The 15,846-nt window shown below is 34.3% G+C and overlaps 1 pseudogene; it reads right to left on the bottom strand.

The window, feature by feature from the left end:
• LOC139818306 (uncharacterized) overlaps nt 1-15,846 on the bottom strand; it is a 111,630-nt pseudogene that overhangs the window by 77,071 nt on the left and 18,713 nt on the right.

Below are 15,846 nucleotides of genomic sequence, written 5' to 3'. Positions count from 1 at the left end.
AGCAGTTCACGCTCCTATACAGTCATTGCGCGAACGCTTTAGTATAATAGTGATTCAGTGCTCTTCATCGATCTATTAATTATTAATTTTACTGTTTTGTCTTATGATTGCGTAGTATCAATTGCAGTTCACGATTTGAATTTCACTTGTGAATATTACGCGAACGTTAATTTAACAAAAAGTTTCTGAACAATAAATACATAAAAAAAGATTATAAAAACAAATGCAGTTCACAACTTCACAAGATTATTCCGCGAACGATCTATTAATTATTAATTTTACTACTGTTTTGTCTTATGATTGCGTAGTATCAATTGCAGTTCACGATTTGAATTTCACTTGTGAATATTACGCGAACGCTTATTTAACAAAAAGTTTCTGAACAATAAATACATAGAAAAACATTATATAATAACAAATGCAGTTCACGACTTCACAAGATTATTCCGCGAACGCAAGTGCAAATTTATAATTTGCATACTTGTTTTAATTTATATTTATTGATTGTAAATTAGATTTTGCACAGAGTTGTGCGCAGTATTCAAGTGTGCTTGAAAAACCACTTGGTGGACCTCTTACCATTCGTGATTTAGTATTGAAACTAATACTTCGACTTTTGGCTATTTTTGCGTCGTCGGTATCGGTGAGATAGGCCGTATACTCTGACTGTGCCTGCTCGACTTTTTTCGGTTCTGCAGCGGCTATAATATATCGCGCTATACTTTTCCTCGCGATCGGCATATCATCGCTGCTGAATACGTGCGAAGAACCAGTCGCTATCGTGTACCCCCAAGTGCAAACGTGAACTCCACAGTCTCCAGATGGAATTCTTCTTCCATCATTTGTCACGTTCTGATGCGGTATATCGTTTGGGCAGTATAACTGCCACTCTTTCCAATCAGGAGGAGTCCTCTGTACATTTAACATTTCGCGATCAATCAAAGAAATATAGGAATCAATTATAATTTGTGGTGGACGGCCATGAAGTGAGTCTATATATAAAAATAATTTGTCTGTGAAACTGATAATGAGTAGTGACCAATGAGAATTTTTCATGATGGGCAATAGCCATACATTGTAATTGAAAACACCGGTACGTGACAACCATTTTTGGAACCCTTTACTTATTTTACCTGTTTCTAACATTCGCAGGGTACAAAAGATATCAAAAAATATTACTGAAGAACCTCGGGCTCTTGCATCGTCCGTTATCGCTGCAAAGAAAGCATTCATTATGCTGTCGTCAAACCACTCGTCGAAACGAAGCTTCATGAAATTCGCGGGCTGTAGATCGTAACCTGCAATTTTTTTGATAAATTTGGAAAACCAATAGGCCAGGATAAATTTGCTGAAAAAAAATCATTGATCTTTGTGCTTAGTACCCTAGAAAAAACGGTAGAATTAATTGTCAAAGACGAAAGATCAGTAGTTTCGTATTCCTCTTCAGTGACTTCATTCGACGAGACAGACCTTTCCTGTGATCTGTTGGAACGGGCAGGAGATTTGCTGCGTATAATGATTGACGGATCAGTATATCATTCGATTTTTGTCTTTCGTTTTTCTTCGACATTTTGAAAAACGAATTAGTACGTTTGGTGTTTTTGATGTGTCCGTCTTTCTTTCGCTTATTCCACTTCTCTGTCAGTTCTTCGAACTTGGTTGCAGTGCTTTTTCGTTTTTTTCCTCGGACTTGGCGACTTGTTTTCGTGGTGTATGATCTTTCCAACACTCGCCCATTCAATATAGATGCCATTTTTGAATCAGTCTAGGCACCGGATATCGTTTACCTTTCAGCCAAAGACATTTTACAACTCTGTACCAACTTTCAACCGATGCGTTAGAGTCACGCTTCAAGTCAAACTCTGTCAAATGAGTCGCCGAAAAAAGGGGATAATAAGGTAGTATATAGCGCAGCAAGTAATCAATGAACTCCGGACAATAGTACTCGTTTGACTCCGTGCTCGTTTCTATATTTTTGGCCTTAACAGATTGATATGTGTCGCTAAAAAATTTAAAAAATGGCGAATTTTTAGTTGCTGCATGATCAGTGTCATGGTTGGATAGCGAGAATTGTGTGCTCTCTGTTTTGATCTGTATTTCGTCAAAATCTTCGGTCTCGAGAATGAAATTGACGCTATCTACCAAGCCTGCTGGCGCTGTTTCGAAATCAAAAATGTTGACGGTGTGAGTAAATATTTCATCAGCCGCGTTTAAATTATTACTATGAATCAGTTTCGTCATTGCCATCCCCGCAAGACGATACTGCGATTCTGTTCGAAATATTTTGAACCTTTCCTCTTAATGATGTGAATCATATGGGAAGAACAAATATGCAGAATTGTTAGAGATGTTACGGTATGTGTCCCGCTTATCATATCTTCATACGAACGGTTTAGATACTCGAGCAACGAAATGTCATTCAACCCTTCCATAACCGCTTGCATCAGTGCTAAACTGAAATCGGTTTCAACTTTGTCAATCGCCGGAGATTGAGTGCTTAGCTTTTTCAAAGCTATGGCGACCAGCTTCAAAAAGTGACTTATGTACAATGTGTTGTGCATGCTGGATATAAACTCTGCTACAGGAAATTGACCACAATCATTGTTACCCGGCAAAATCAGTGAATAATAAAAAATCCGTTTATTGACATCGGGAGGAGGCAAAACTATACTGCCCGTGGCATCTAAATGGCAACATGCCTTACCTTTCTCAACGGACAGTAATACATTCAGCTGTTTTTCCGTAAACAACACAACATAAAAAGGTTCCAATGACCACTGCTGTATAAAACCATGAATATGTTTGCCCTTCCAATTTTCTTTTGTCTCTTGTATTAATTTACGCATAAAAATATAATAATTAGGATCCAGATCGTCTTTCGAGTTATTATCACTCGAAATCTTTTGCAATATCGTCAGGCTGCATACGTCATTCAGATTTCCAGCTTCTAGTAAAGTTGTATTCGCAGCTGTCATCATTTCCTGTTTAACCGTACTGGGGGCTTCTACTTGCAATGTCTTTGATAAGGCCAAACGTTTTTCGCCAGTAACAAATCGTCGATGTGTTTCACCTTTTACGTGGTGTATAACTCCCGTCGGGACTATTCGAACGCGTATGTCACGGAATGGGGAAAATATGGGCTCTGTTGTCGAGAATTTGAAGCTTGTGCATGTCGAAAAAGTACAAATGGCGTACGCTTGAAACGATGGAAATGTTTTCGATTTCGGAATATTGCATTTGTGCCAGCAGAAAGACAAATTACAAATCAGCGAGGATTTGACAATGTCGTACAAAGCATCAGTCCATCCTCGACGTAATTTTAAGTCCTTTGACCAAAACTTTTGCCAAAATGTTGACGGTACTGTTACCCATATCTCTTCTTCTTTTAAAATCGGATTTTTAGGAACACTCGATCCCGATTTCGGTAAGAGTGAAAAACAATTCTCTTGTTCTTGAATAATTTTGTCACGAGCGTCATGAAGTACATCTGTACCACTTGTTTGAAGATCGTCATTGACTAGAACCGATGAATCGGGGGGGCACGATGTCAAACTCAAGTTTGAAGACTCACAGTCCACCACATTTGTAGTAATTTCGGTAAGAAAGCAAGAAAATGTCGCTAAATTTTCCTTTTGTGCGCTTGATTCTACATCTCGTGGAATAAATAATGGACCTGAAATCGTGGGATCGTTTATTGGCGATGGAGATTTTGTAAGTGAACTTTGAAGGTCATATGAGCCCTCCGTCTGTGAGGAACAGTCGAGTTCTGATACATCGACAAGAATCAATGTATCAGAACTCGACGCAACATCAAAATCCCGAGATTCGTGGTGACTTGTGGAAATAATATTTTTACCGCAGCTTTTATCATCTGTGACTACTTTTAGACGTGTTTCCAATAACCTGCAAATATCGTTAAAATGTCGTACAAAAGTTTTATATGATTTACAAACATACGACTTGATTGTTCTTGGGTCTCTATCCGGAAATATACAATTGCAAATCTGTTCCCAAATGCAATTTGATTTTTGCCAGGATGCGGTTTTTAAAAAATCGAATAACTGCTCGTTGCTGACATCGCGTGAAAAATGAAATGGATACAATTTGACTATTGCGTCTGCGATCATAGCAGGCGTAACGAATACTTTCTGTTTCTTACTCATCGCTGGGCGAGGATCGTATTATAACCGTCTAAATAAAAAAAAGAAGAAATTAATATACATCTCTCAAAGCGTGAAAAAATTATATGAGGCGCAGACAATGACTACACAGAGAGAATGGTTTCTTTGATTATAGTAAATTTTATTAAATTCAAACAAATTTATCTTTTGGAATAGTCCAAACAAATTTTTGTTTCAACAAATACGATTGTTTGATTTTTCAAAGATATTATTTGTCTTAAATAAAAAAAATTGTTTGAAACAAAAGACATTCTTTATCGCATAAATAATACTATTGTTTTGTTTAAACGACATCAATGCTTTTTATAAAAAATGTCTTAAACATTTATTTATTATTCATTTATTTATATATGCAGTCGGTTGACTGCCACATATATAAATAAATAAATAATAAATGTCATATCTTCATCACTCGAGTGACAGTTGGTATTCCAATGATGTGTGTACAACTGCGAGTGATAGACGCTCTTGCCTCTCGCTGTAGGACCTTATATACGATCTCCAATCAAATTTGACGTACAAGTTTAGCAGCTGCTGCTTAGCGGTGAAAACATGTTTGTTAAGTTAGCACTCTCCCCTTCTACACAAAACTGGAATAACACATATGCAGAAATTAAGTACTCTTTATGTTGTGCTAATTATGCTCTATTCACAATTTTTGTGCTTGAGAGGTTTTGTAGAAATCACAATTGAAAGTGGGGATGCTGGCTTAACGTAAGCTAGCACCCCCACTCATTAAAATTACATATAAAATAAAAAACTTAATATGCTACAATTATGTGCTTTTTATGTGCTTTCAATTGCCTCAAACAAAATTAGTCTATCTGTAATAGTTTAAAAGATAAACGCAAAAAAGATCTATATACTACTGATATAAGAGTAAAGTATCAGTTAAAATACAGAAAGCGAAATAATACTTGTCTTAAAATGTTCCTTAATTTATGTGCTTTCAAAATATGTAGAATAAGAGTTTTGTGCTTATCCCCTTTAGCCGACAAACCTCCTTGAAAGTGAACATCCCATACGCACAAGAGTAAAGTACCAGTTAAAATACAGATAGCGAATTGGTTTTAGTCTTAAAATGTTCCTTAATTTATGTGCTTTCAAAATATGCACAACGAGATTTCCATGCTCATCCCTTTCAGCTGAATCGAACATTAGTACCCCATACGTACAAGAGTAAAGTACCAATTATAATACAGATAGCTAATTGGTTTTTAGTCTTAAAATGTTCCTTAATTTATGTGCTTTCAAAATATGTAGAATAAGAGTTTTGTACTTATGACGAGGACGTGGACAAAACTATGTTCATATACATAAAGGAAACATTTATGTTTATAATATTCATTAATTTCATAAAACTTCAAGCTATATTTATTATGTAAAATAAAACGGAATAAATATATTACATAAAGGACATCAATTTACATTTATAACCTCAAATTTTATAAAATTCTAAAAACTTTACCTATAACTTAAAACTTAAAGATGCAAAAAAAAATGTAAAGACACAATATTCCATAATATATATCACACTAGAAATATATGTAACACTTTAATAATATAATTGTCTTATAATTTATTTCAAAAATAGCTATTATATTTATACAATCATCTCGTCAAAATCCAATCAAGAATACTTTAAAAGCAATTAAATGCACGAAAATAAGTGGAGAAACATTTTTAGCTTATAATCAATAGGCTGAAAATGAATCGTTATGTTAGTAAGCACTTTACACTTTAAGTATAGTAGTGCTCACTTTTAGGAAGGTTTGTTGTCGGTGAAAGGAGATGAGCACAAAAACCTTAATCTGTACATTTTGAAAGGACATAAATTGAGGAACATTTTAAGACTAAAACCAATTTGCTATCTGTATTTTAACTGGTACTTTACTCTTGTACGTATGGGTTACTAACGTTCGGGTCGGCTAAAGGGGATGAGCATGGAAATCTCGTTGTGCATATTTTGAAAGTACATAAATAAATAAAGGAACATTTTAAGACTAAAATCAATTCGCTATCTGTATTTTAACTGGTACTTCATTCTTGTATGTACGTATGGGGTGCTCACTTTCAAGGAGGTTTGTCGGCTGAAGGGGATAAGTACAAAACTCTTATTCGACATATTTTGAAAGCACATAAATTAAGGAACATTTTAAAACAAGAATTATTTCGCTTTCTGTATTTTAACTGATACTTTACTCTTATATCAGTAACAGATCTTTTTTTACGTATATCTTTTATACCATTACAGATAGACTAATTTTGTTTGAGGCATTTGAAAGAACATAATTCTAGCATATTGAGTTTTTTATTTTACATGTAATTTTAATGAGTGGGGGTGCTAGCTTACGTTAAGCCAGCATCCTCACTTTCAATTGCGATTTCCCGCGAAACCGCTCGAGCACAAAAATCGTGAATAAAGCACATAATTAGCACATAAAGAGCACTTAATTTCTGTATATGTGTTATTCCGGTTTTGTGTAGAGGGGGAGAGTGTTAACTTAACAGACATGGTAAAAACGCTTATCACATTTATTGTAACTAAATAATATATTATTTAGTTGGGAAATATTACTTCAAATAATAGTATTTTTTCCGTTAAATAATAGGGTTTCCTTGAATAAAAACAAAAATGTTTTATTCAAAAAAATATTATTTTGTCTAAGCATATTTTGTTTTAATGAAAGAAATTTTAATCAAACAAATAGAAACATTAAATGTAAAGAACACTTTCTCTGGTGTAGGAGACGGACAATGACTATCGACAGTAAGAATATCTAACAGTAAGAATATCTTACCAAAGAGTATCAAACAAAAAAGCATCTAACAGTCAGTAAATCTGACGCAAGAGCGGCAACAGTGAAATTGGCGCACGGCGAGATACCAGATTAAAGAAGAAAGGGGCGCAAGCGAACGACGCACTCAAAAATCAAGGGTGATGACGTGTGCGCTCGGTCCGATTCAAACCAGGCAGTGTCTCAAACAGCAAACAGTCACAATATAATTGAACTAGAATCAATTAATCAACAAAGTGTTAATAGGACGATGAACTCAACGGTTGTGTCTGCTGAACATACCTGTTATGTATGTATCATCCACTAAAGTTGTCGTGCGATTTTCGATATACTGTCTCGAGGTATGTACTGCTCTATGACTGCGGGCAGAATATTAACGTTTTCAGACGTCGCATATCCCCACGCCGTCACCGTTCTGCCGAAAAGTTTTCTTATTGGTCGTTTCGATTGTTGTTGAGACGCGGGTGAGGAGGTAAACACGGTGTCATCGGCCCCGTGGCTCCCTTTGATTCAAGCCGCCAGACAGAAAATGTGGCGACGCTAGATTCGCCTATTTACCTATCGTGCTGAGCGGCACACGAACGCTTTCACTGTTGCCGCCGCCGTGCGCCGCCGCCGAAATCGTGTCATTTCGGACCTGTCAGATACTTACTCTCACTGTCGATAGTCATTGTTAGCGCGTATCATATAATTATTTCAAGTTTTAAGAAATGTAAATCTTCTTTGTTTTCCGATACTTTTCGGATTTAAACCTTTTGCGGACAATACGATCCCTCGCCGACGAGCACAAAACAAAATCTATTCGTTTTGTCTGCTACAATCACAGATGCAATAATAAAATTGAATCTGTTTTAATTTTTATGTAATGTCGGTAAAAAATTATGCGAATTTTTTTAAACCGCATCATGGACTTTGCAAAAAAATAAAATGACAATTAACAAAAATTTAATAAAAATTAAAGGAAACCGCGTCCCCTCGCAAAACCTTGCTAAATCGTTTTGTTATCGCAAAAACGTGATCCCCTAAAAATTTAGAGAGAATCGTTCTTTGCTATCGGTTGCCACCGAATAAACTATTAATAAAAAAAATAATAATAATTAAAGGAAACCGCGTCCCCTCGCAAAACCTTGCTGAATAGCTTTGTTATCGCAAAAACGTGATCACCTAAAAATTTAGAGAGAATTGTTTTTGCTATCGGTCGCCACCAAATAAACTATTAATAAAAAGTTAATAAAAATAATATGAAACCGCGGATTGTTCCAAATATTTGCTGAATCGTTTCGTTGTCACAAGAACGTGATCCCCTCAAAATTTGGAGAGAATCGTTCTTTGCGATCGGTCGCTGCTAAGTAAATTATTAATAAAAAATTAATAACAATTAAGGGAAACCGCGGATTGTCGCAAATACTTGCTGAATTGTTTTGTTGTCACAAAAACGTAATCCCCTAAAATTTTGGAGAGAATCGTTCTTTGCTATCGACCGCCAGAGAATAAATAATCAATAAAAATTAATAACAATTAATATAAAACCGCGGATTGTTCCAAATACTTGGTGAATCGTTTTGTTGTTACAAAAACGTAATCCCCTCAAAATTTGGAGAGAATCGTTCTTTGCGATCGGTCGCTGCTGAATAAATTATTAATAAAAAATTAATAACAATTAATATGAAACCGCGGATTGTTTCAAATACTTGCTGAATTGTTTTGTTGTCACAAGAACGTGATCCCCTCAAAATTTGGAGAGAATCGTTCTTTGCGATTGGTCGCTGCTGAATAAATTATTAATAAAAAATTAATAACTATTAAGGGAAACCGCGGATTGTCCCAAATATTTGCTGAATCGTTTTGTTGTCACAAGAACGTGATTCCCTAAAAATTTGGAAAGAATCGTTCTTTGCTATCGACCGCCAAAGAATAAATTATCAATAAAAAATTAATAACAATTAATATAAAACCGCGGATTGTTCCAAATATTTGCTGAATCGTTTTGTTGTCACAAGAACGTGATCCCCTAAAAATTTGGAGAGAATCGTTCTTTGCTATCGACCGCCAGAGAATAAATTATCAATAAAAAATTAATAACAATTAATATGAAACCGCGGATTGTTCCAAATACTTGCTGAATCGTTTTGTTGTCACAAGAACGTGATCCCCTCAAAATTTGGAGAGAATCGTTCTTTGCGATTGGTCGCTGCTGAATAAATTATTAATAAAAAATTAATAACTATTAAGGGAAACCGCGGATTGTCCCAAATATTTGCTGAATCGTTTTGTTGTCACAAGAACGTGATTCCCTAAAAATTTGGAAAGAATCGTTCTTTGCTATCGACCGCCAAAGAATAAATTATCAATAAAAAATTAATAACAATTAATAATGAAACCGCGGATTGTTCCAAATACTTGCTGAATCGTTTTGTTGTCACAAAAACGTGATCCCCTAAAAATTTGGAGAGAATCGTTCTTTGCTATCGACCGCCAGAGAATAAATTATCAATAAAAAATTAATAACAATTAATATGAAACCGCGGATTGTTTCAAATACTTGCTGAATCGTTTTGTTGTTACAAAGACGTGATCCCCTCAAAATTTGGAGAGAATCGTTTTTTGCGATCGGTCGCTGCTGAATAATTATTAATAAAAAAATTAATAACAATTAAGGGAAACCGCGGATTGTCGCAAATACTTGCTGAATTGTTTTGTTCTTACAAAAACGTAATCCCCTCAAAATTTGGAGAAAATCGTTCTTTGCGATCGGTCGCTGCTGAATAAATTATTAATAAAAAATTAATAACAATTAATATGAAACCGCGGATTGTTTCAAATACTTGCTGAATTGTTTTGTTGTCACAAGAACGTGATCCCCTCAAAATTTGGAGAGAATCGTTCTTTGCGATTGGTCGCTGCTGAATAAATTATTAATAAAAAATTAATAACTATTAAGGGAAACCGCGGATTGTCCCAAATATTTGCTGAATCGTTTTGTTGTCACAAGAACGTGATCCCCTAAAAATTTGGAAAGAATCGTTCTTTGCTATCGACCGCCAAAGAATAAATTATCAATAAAAAATTAATAACAATTAATATAAAACCGCGGATTGTTCCAAATATTTGCTGAATCGTTTTGTTGTCACAAGAACGTGATCCCCTCAAAATTTGGAGAGAATCGTTCTTTGCGATTGGTCGCTGCTAAATAAATTATTAATAAAAATATTAATAAAAAATTAATAACAATTAAGGGAAACCGCGGATTGTTCCAGATATTTGCTGAATCGTTTTGTTGTCACAAGAACGTGATCCCCTCAAAATTTGGAGAGAATCGTTCTTTGCGATCGGTCGCTGCTAAGTAAATTATTAATAAAAAATTAATAACAATTAAGGGAAACCGCGGATTGTCGCAAATACTTGCTGAATTGTTTTGTTGTCACAAAAACGTAATCCCCTAAAATTTTGGAGAGAATCGTTCTTTGCTATCGACCGCCAGAGAATAAATTATCAATAAAAAGTTAATAAAAATAATATGAAACCGCGGATTGTTCCAAATATTTGCTGAATCGTTTCGTTGTCACAAGAACGTGATCCCCTCAAAATTTGGAGAGAATCGTTCTTTGCGATCGGTCGCTGCTGAATAAATTATTAATAAAAAATTAATAAAAAAATTAATAACAATTTAAGGAAACCGCGGATTGTCGCAAATACTGCTGAATCGTTTTGTTGTCACAAGAACGTGATCCCCTAAAAATTTGGAGAAAATCGTTCTTTGCTATCGACCGCCAGAGAATAGATTATCAAATAAAAAATTAATAACAATTAATATGAAACCGCGGATTGTTCCAAATACTTGCTGAATCGTTTTGTTGTCATAAAGACGTAATCTCCTAAAATTTTGGAGAGAATCGTTCTTTGCTATCGACCGCCAGAGAATAAATTATCAATAAAAAATTAATAACAATTAATATAAAACCGCGGATTGTTCCAAATACTTGGTGAATCGTTTTGTTGTTACAAAAACGTAATCCCCTCAAAATTTGGAGAGAATCGTTCTTTGCGATCGGTCGCTGCTGAATAAATTATTAATAAAAAATTAATAACAATTAATATGACCGCGGATTGTTTCAAATACTTGCTGAATTGTTTTGTTGTCACAAGAACGTGATCCCCTCAAAATTTGGAGAAAATCGTTCTTTGCGATTGGTCGCTGCTAAATAAATTATTAATAAAAAAATTAATAACTATTAAGGGAAACCGCGGATTGTCCCAAATATTTGCTGAATCGTTTTGTTGTCACAAGAACGTGATCCCCTAAAAATTTGGAAAGAATCGTTCTTTGCTATCGACCGCCAAAGAATAAATTATCAATAAAAAATTAATAACAATTAATATGAAACCGCGGATTGTTTCAAATACTTGCTGAATCGTTTTGTTGTTACAAAGACGTGATCCCCTCAAAATTTGGAGAGAATCGTTTTTTGCGATCGGTCGCTGCTGAATAAATTATTAATAAAAAATTAATAACAATTAAGGGAAACCGCGGATTGTCGCAAATACTTGCTGAATTGTTTTGTTCTTACAAAAACGTAATCCCCTCAAAATTTGGAGAGAATCGTTCTTTGCGATCGGTCGCTGCTGAATAAATTATTAATAAAAAATTAATAACAATTAATATGAAACCGCGGATTGTTTCAAATACTTGCTGAATTGTTTTGTTGTCACAAGAACGTGATCCCCTCAAAATTTGGAGAGAATCGTTCTTTGCGATTGGTCGCTGCTGAATAAATTATTAATAAAAAATTAATAACTATTAAGGGAAACCGCGGATTGTCCCAAATATTTGCTGAATCGTTTTGTTGTCACAAGAACGTGGTCCCCTAAAAATTTGGAAAGAATCGTTCTTTGCTATCGACCGCCAAAGAATAAATTATCAATAAAAAATTAATAACAATTAATATAAAACCGCGGATTGTTCCAAATATTTGCTGAATCGTTTTGTTGTCACAAGAACGTGATCCCCTCAAAATTTGGAGAGAATCGTTCTTTGCGATTGGTCGCTGCTAAATAAATTATTAATAAAAAATTAATAAAAAATTAATAACAATTAAGGGAAACCGCGGATTGTTCCAGATATTTGCTGAATCGTTTTGTTGTCACAAGAACGTGATCCCCTCAAAATTTGGAGAGAATCTTTCTTTGCGATCGGTCGCTGCTAAGTAAATTATTAATAAAAAATTAATAACAATTAAGGGAAACCGCGGATTGTCGCAAATACTTGCTGAATTGTTTTGTTGTCACAAAAACGTAATCCCCTAAAATTTTGGAGAGAATCGTTCTTTGCTATCGACCGCCAGAGAATAAATTATCAATAAAAAGTTAATAAAAATTAATATGAAACCGCGGATTGTTTCAAATACTTGCTGAATTGTTTTGTTGTCACAAGAACGTGATCCCCTCAAAATTTGGAGAGAATCGTTCTTTGCGATTGGTCGCTGCTGAATAAATTATTAATAAAAAATTAATAACTATTAAGGGAAACCGCGGATTGTCCCAAATATTTGCTGAATCGTTTTGTTGTCACAAGAACGTGATCCCCTAAAAATTTGGAAAGAATCGTTCTTTGCTATCGACCGCCAAAGAATAAATTATCAATAAAAATTAATAACAATTAATATGAAACCGCGGATTGTTCCAAATACTTGCTGAATCGTTTTGTTGTCATAAAGACGTAATTTCCTAAAATTTGGAGAGAATCGTTCTTTGCTATCGACCGCCAGAGAATAAATTATCAATAAAAAATTAATAACAATTAATATAAAACCGCGGATTGTTCCAAATACTTGGTGAATCGTTTTGTTGTTACAAAAACGTAATCCCCTCAAAATTTGGAGAGAATCGTTCTTTGCGATCGGTCGCTGCTGAATAAATTATTAATAAAAAATTAATAACAATTAATATGAAACCGCGGATTGTTTCAAATACTTGCTGAATTGTTTTGTTGTCACAAGAACGTGATCCCCTCAAAATTTGGAGAAAATCGTTCTTTGCGATTGGTCGCTGCTAAATAAATTATTAATAAAAAAATTAATAACTATTAAGGGAAACCGCGGATTGTCCCAAATATTTGCTGAATCGTTTTGTTGTCACAAGAACGTGATCCCCTAAAAATTTGGAAAGAATCGTTCTTTGCTATCGACCGCCAAAGAATAAATTATCAATAAAAAATTAATAACAATTAATATAAAACGCGGATTGTTCCAAATATTTGCTGAATCGTTTTGTTGTCACAAGAACGTGATTCCCTAAAAATTTGGAAAGAATCGTTCTTTGCTATCGACCGCCAAAGAATAAATTATCAATAAAAAATTAATAACAATTAATATAAAACCGCGGATTGTTCCAAATATTTGCTGAATCGTTTTGTTGTCACAAGAACGTGATCCCCTAAAAATTTGGAGAGAATCGTTCTTTGCTATCGACCGCCAGAGAATAAATTATCAATAAAAAATTAATAACAATTAATATGAAACCGCGGATTGTTTCAAATACTTGCTGAATCGTTTTGTTGTTACAAAGACGTGATCCCCTCAAAATTTGGAGAGAATCGTTTTTTGCGATCGGTCGCTGCTGAATAAATTATTAATAAAAATTAATAACAATTAAGGGAAACCGCGGATTGTCGCAAATACTTGCTGAATTGTTTTGTTCTTACAAAAACGTAATCCCCTCAAAATTTGGAGAGAATCGTTCTTTGCGATCGGTCGCTGCTGAATAAATTATTAATAAAAAATTAATAACAATTAATATGAAACCGCGGATTGTTTCAAATACTTGCTGAATTGTTTTGTTGTCACAAGAACGTGATCCCCTCAAAATTTGGAGAGAATCGTTCTTTGCGATTGGTCGCTGCTGAATAAATTATTAATAAAAAATTAATAACTATTAAGGGAAACCGCGGATTGTCCCAAATATTTGCTGAATCGTTTTGTTGTCACAAGAACGTGATCCCCTAAAAATTTGGAAAGAATCGTTCTTTGCTATCGACCGCCAAAGAATAAATTATCAATAAAAAATTAATAACAATTAATATAAAACCGCGGATTGTTCCAAATATTTGCTGAATCGTTTTGTTGTCACAAGAACGTGATCCCCTCAAAATTTGGAGAGAATCGTTCTTTGCGATTGGTCGCTGCTAAATAAATTATTAATAAAAAATTAATAAAAAATTAATAACAATTAAGGGAAACCGCGGATTGTTCCAGATATTTGCTGAATCGTTTTGTTGTCACAAGAACGTGATCCCCTCAAAATTTGGAGAGAATCGTTCTTTGCGATCGGTCGCTGCTAAGTAAATTATTAATAAAAAATTAATAACAATTAAGGGAAACCGCGGATTGTCGCAAATACTTGCTGAATTGTTTTGTTGTTACAAAAACGTGATCCCCTAAAATTTTGGAGAGAATCGTTCTTTGCTATCGACCGCCAGAGAATAAATTATCAATAAAAAATTAATAACAATTAATATAAAACCGCGGATTGTTCCAAATACTTGGTGAATCGTTTTGTTGTTACAAAAACGTAATCCCCTCAAAATTTGGAGAGAATCGTTCTTTGCGATCGGTCGCTGCTGAATAAATTATTAATAAAAAATTAATAACAATTAATATGAAACCGCGGATTGTTTCAAATACTTGCTGAATCGTTTTGTTGTTACAAAGACGTAATCCCCTCAAAATTTGGAGAGAATCGTTCTTTGCGATCGGTCGCTGCTGAATAAATTATTAATAAAAAATTAATAACAATTAAGGGAAACCGCGGATTGTCGCAAATACTTGTTGAATCGTTTTGTTCTTACAAAAACGTAATCTCCTCAAAATTTGGAGAGAATCGTTCTTTGCGATCGGTCGCTGCTAAGTAAATTATTAATAAAAAATTAATAACAATTAAGGGAAACCGCGGATTGTCGCAAATACTTGCTGAATTGTTTTGTTGTCACAAAAACGTAATCCCCTAAAATTTTGGAGAGAATCGTTCTTTGCTATCGACCGCCAGAGAATAAATTATCAATAAAAAGTTAATAAAAATTAATATGAAACCGCGGATTGTTTCAAATACTTGCTGAATTGTTTTGTTGTCACAAGAACGTGATCCCCTCAAAATTTGGAGAGAATCGTTCTTTGCGATTGGTCGCTGCTGAATAAATTATTAATAAAAATTAATAACTATTAAGGGAAACCGCGGATTGTCCCAAATATTTGCTGAATCGTTTTGTTGTCACAAGAACGTGATCCCCTAAAAATTGGAAAGAATCGTTCTTTGCTATCGACCGCCAAAGAATAAATTATCAATAAAAAATTAATAACAATTAATATAAAACCGCGGATTGTTCCAAATATTTGCTGAATCGTTTTGTTGTCACAAGAACGTGATCCCCTCAAAATTTGGAGAGAATCGTTCTTTGCGATTGGTCGCTGCTGAATAATTATTAATAAAAAATTAATAAAAAATTAATAACAATTAAGGGAAACCGCGGATTGTCGCAAATACTTGCTGAATTGTTTTGTTGTCACAAAAACGTGATTCCCTAAAATTTTGGAGAGAATCGTTCTTTGCTATGTTCTACAATTATTTATCGAATAATCTATAACAATTAAAACATGTTTTTATATCAAACCGATGAAAAAACGGTTTGAATATTGTCAAAAATATTTATATATAAATATATTTATTCTATATTAATTAATAATATCTAAGAAAAACCCAGTGGCCGATGATAATTAACCTACGATACGTTCGGACCCCCTGAGGAACCCACATGATATTCGGCCCTGGCCGCGAGACGTTCCGCTGCTAGCTCCCGCTGCTAGCTTCAGCGACAT

This window comes from Temnothorax longispinosus, chromosome 8, assembly GCF_030848805.1.
Source record: "Temnothorax longispinosus isolate EJ_2023e chromosome 8, Tlon_JGU_v1, whole genome shotgun sequence".
NCBI lineage: Eukaryota > Metazoa > Arthropoda > Insecta > Hymenoptera > Formicidae > Temnothorax > Temnothorax longispinosus.
This window is presented reverse-complemented; position numbering and strand designations above follow the sequence as displayed.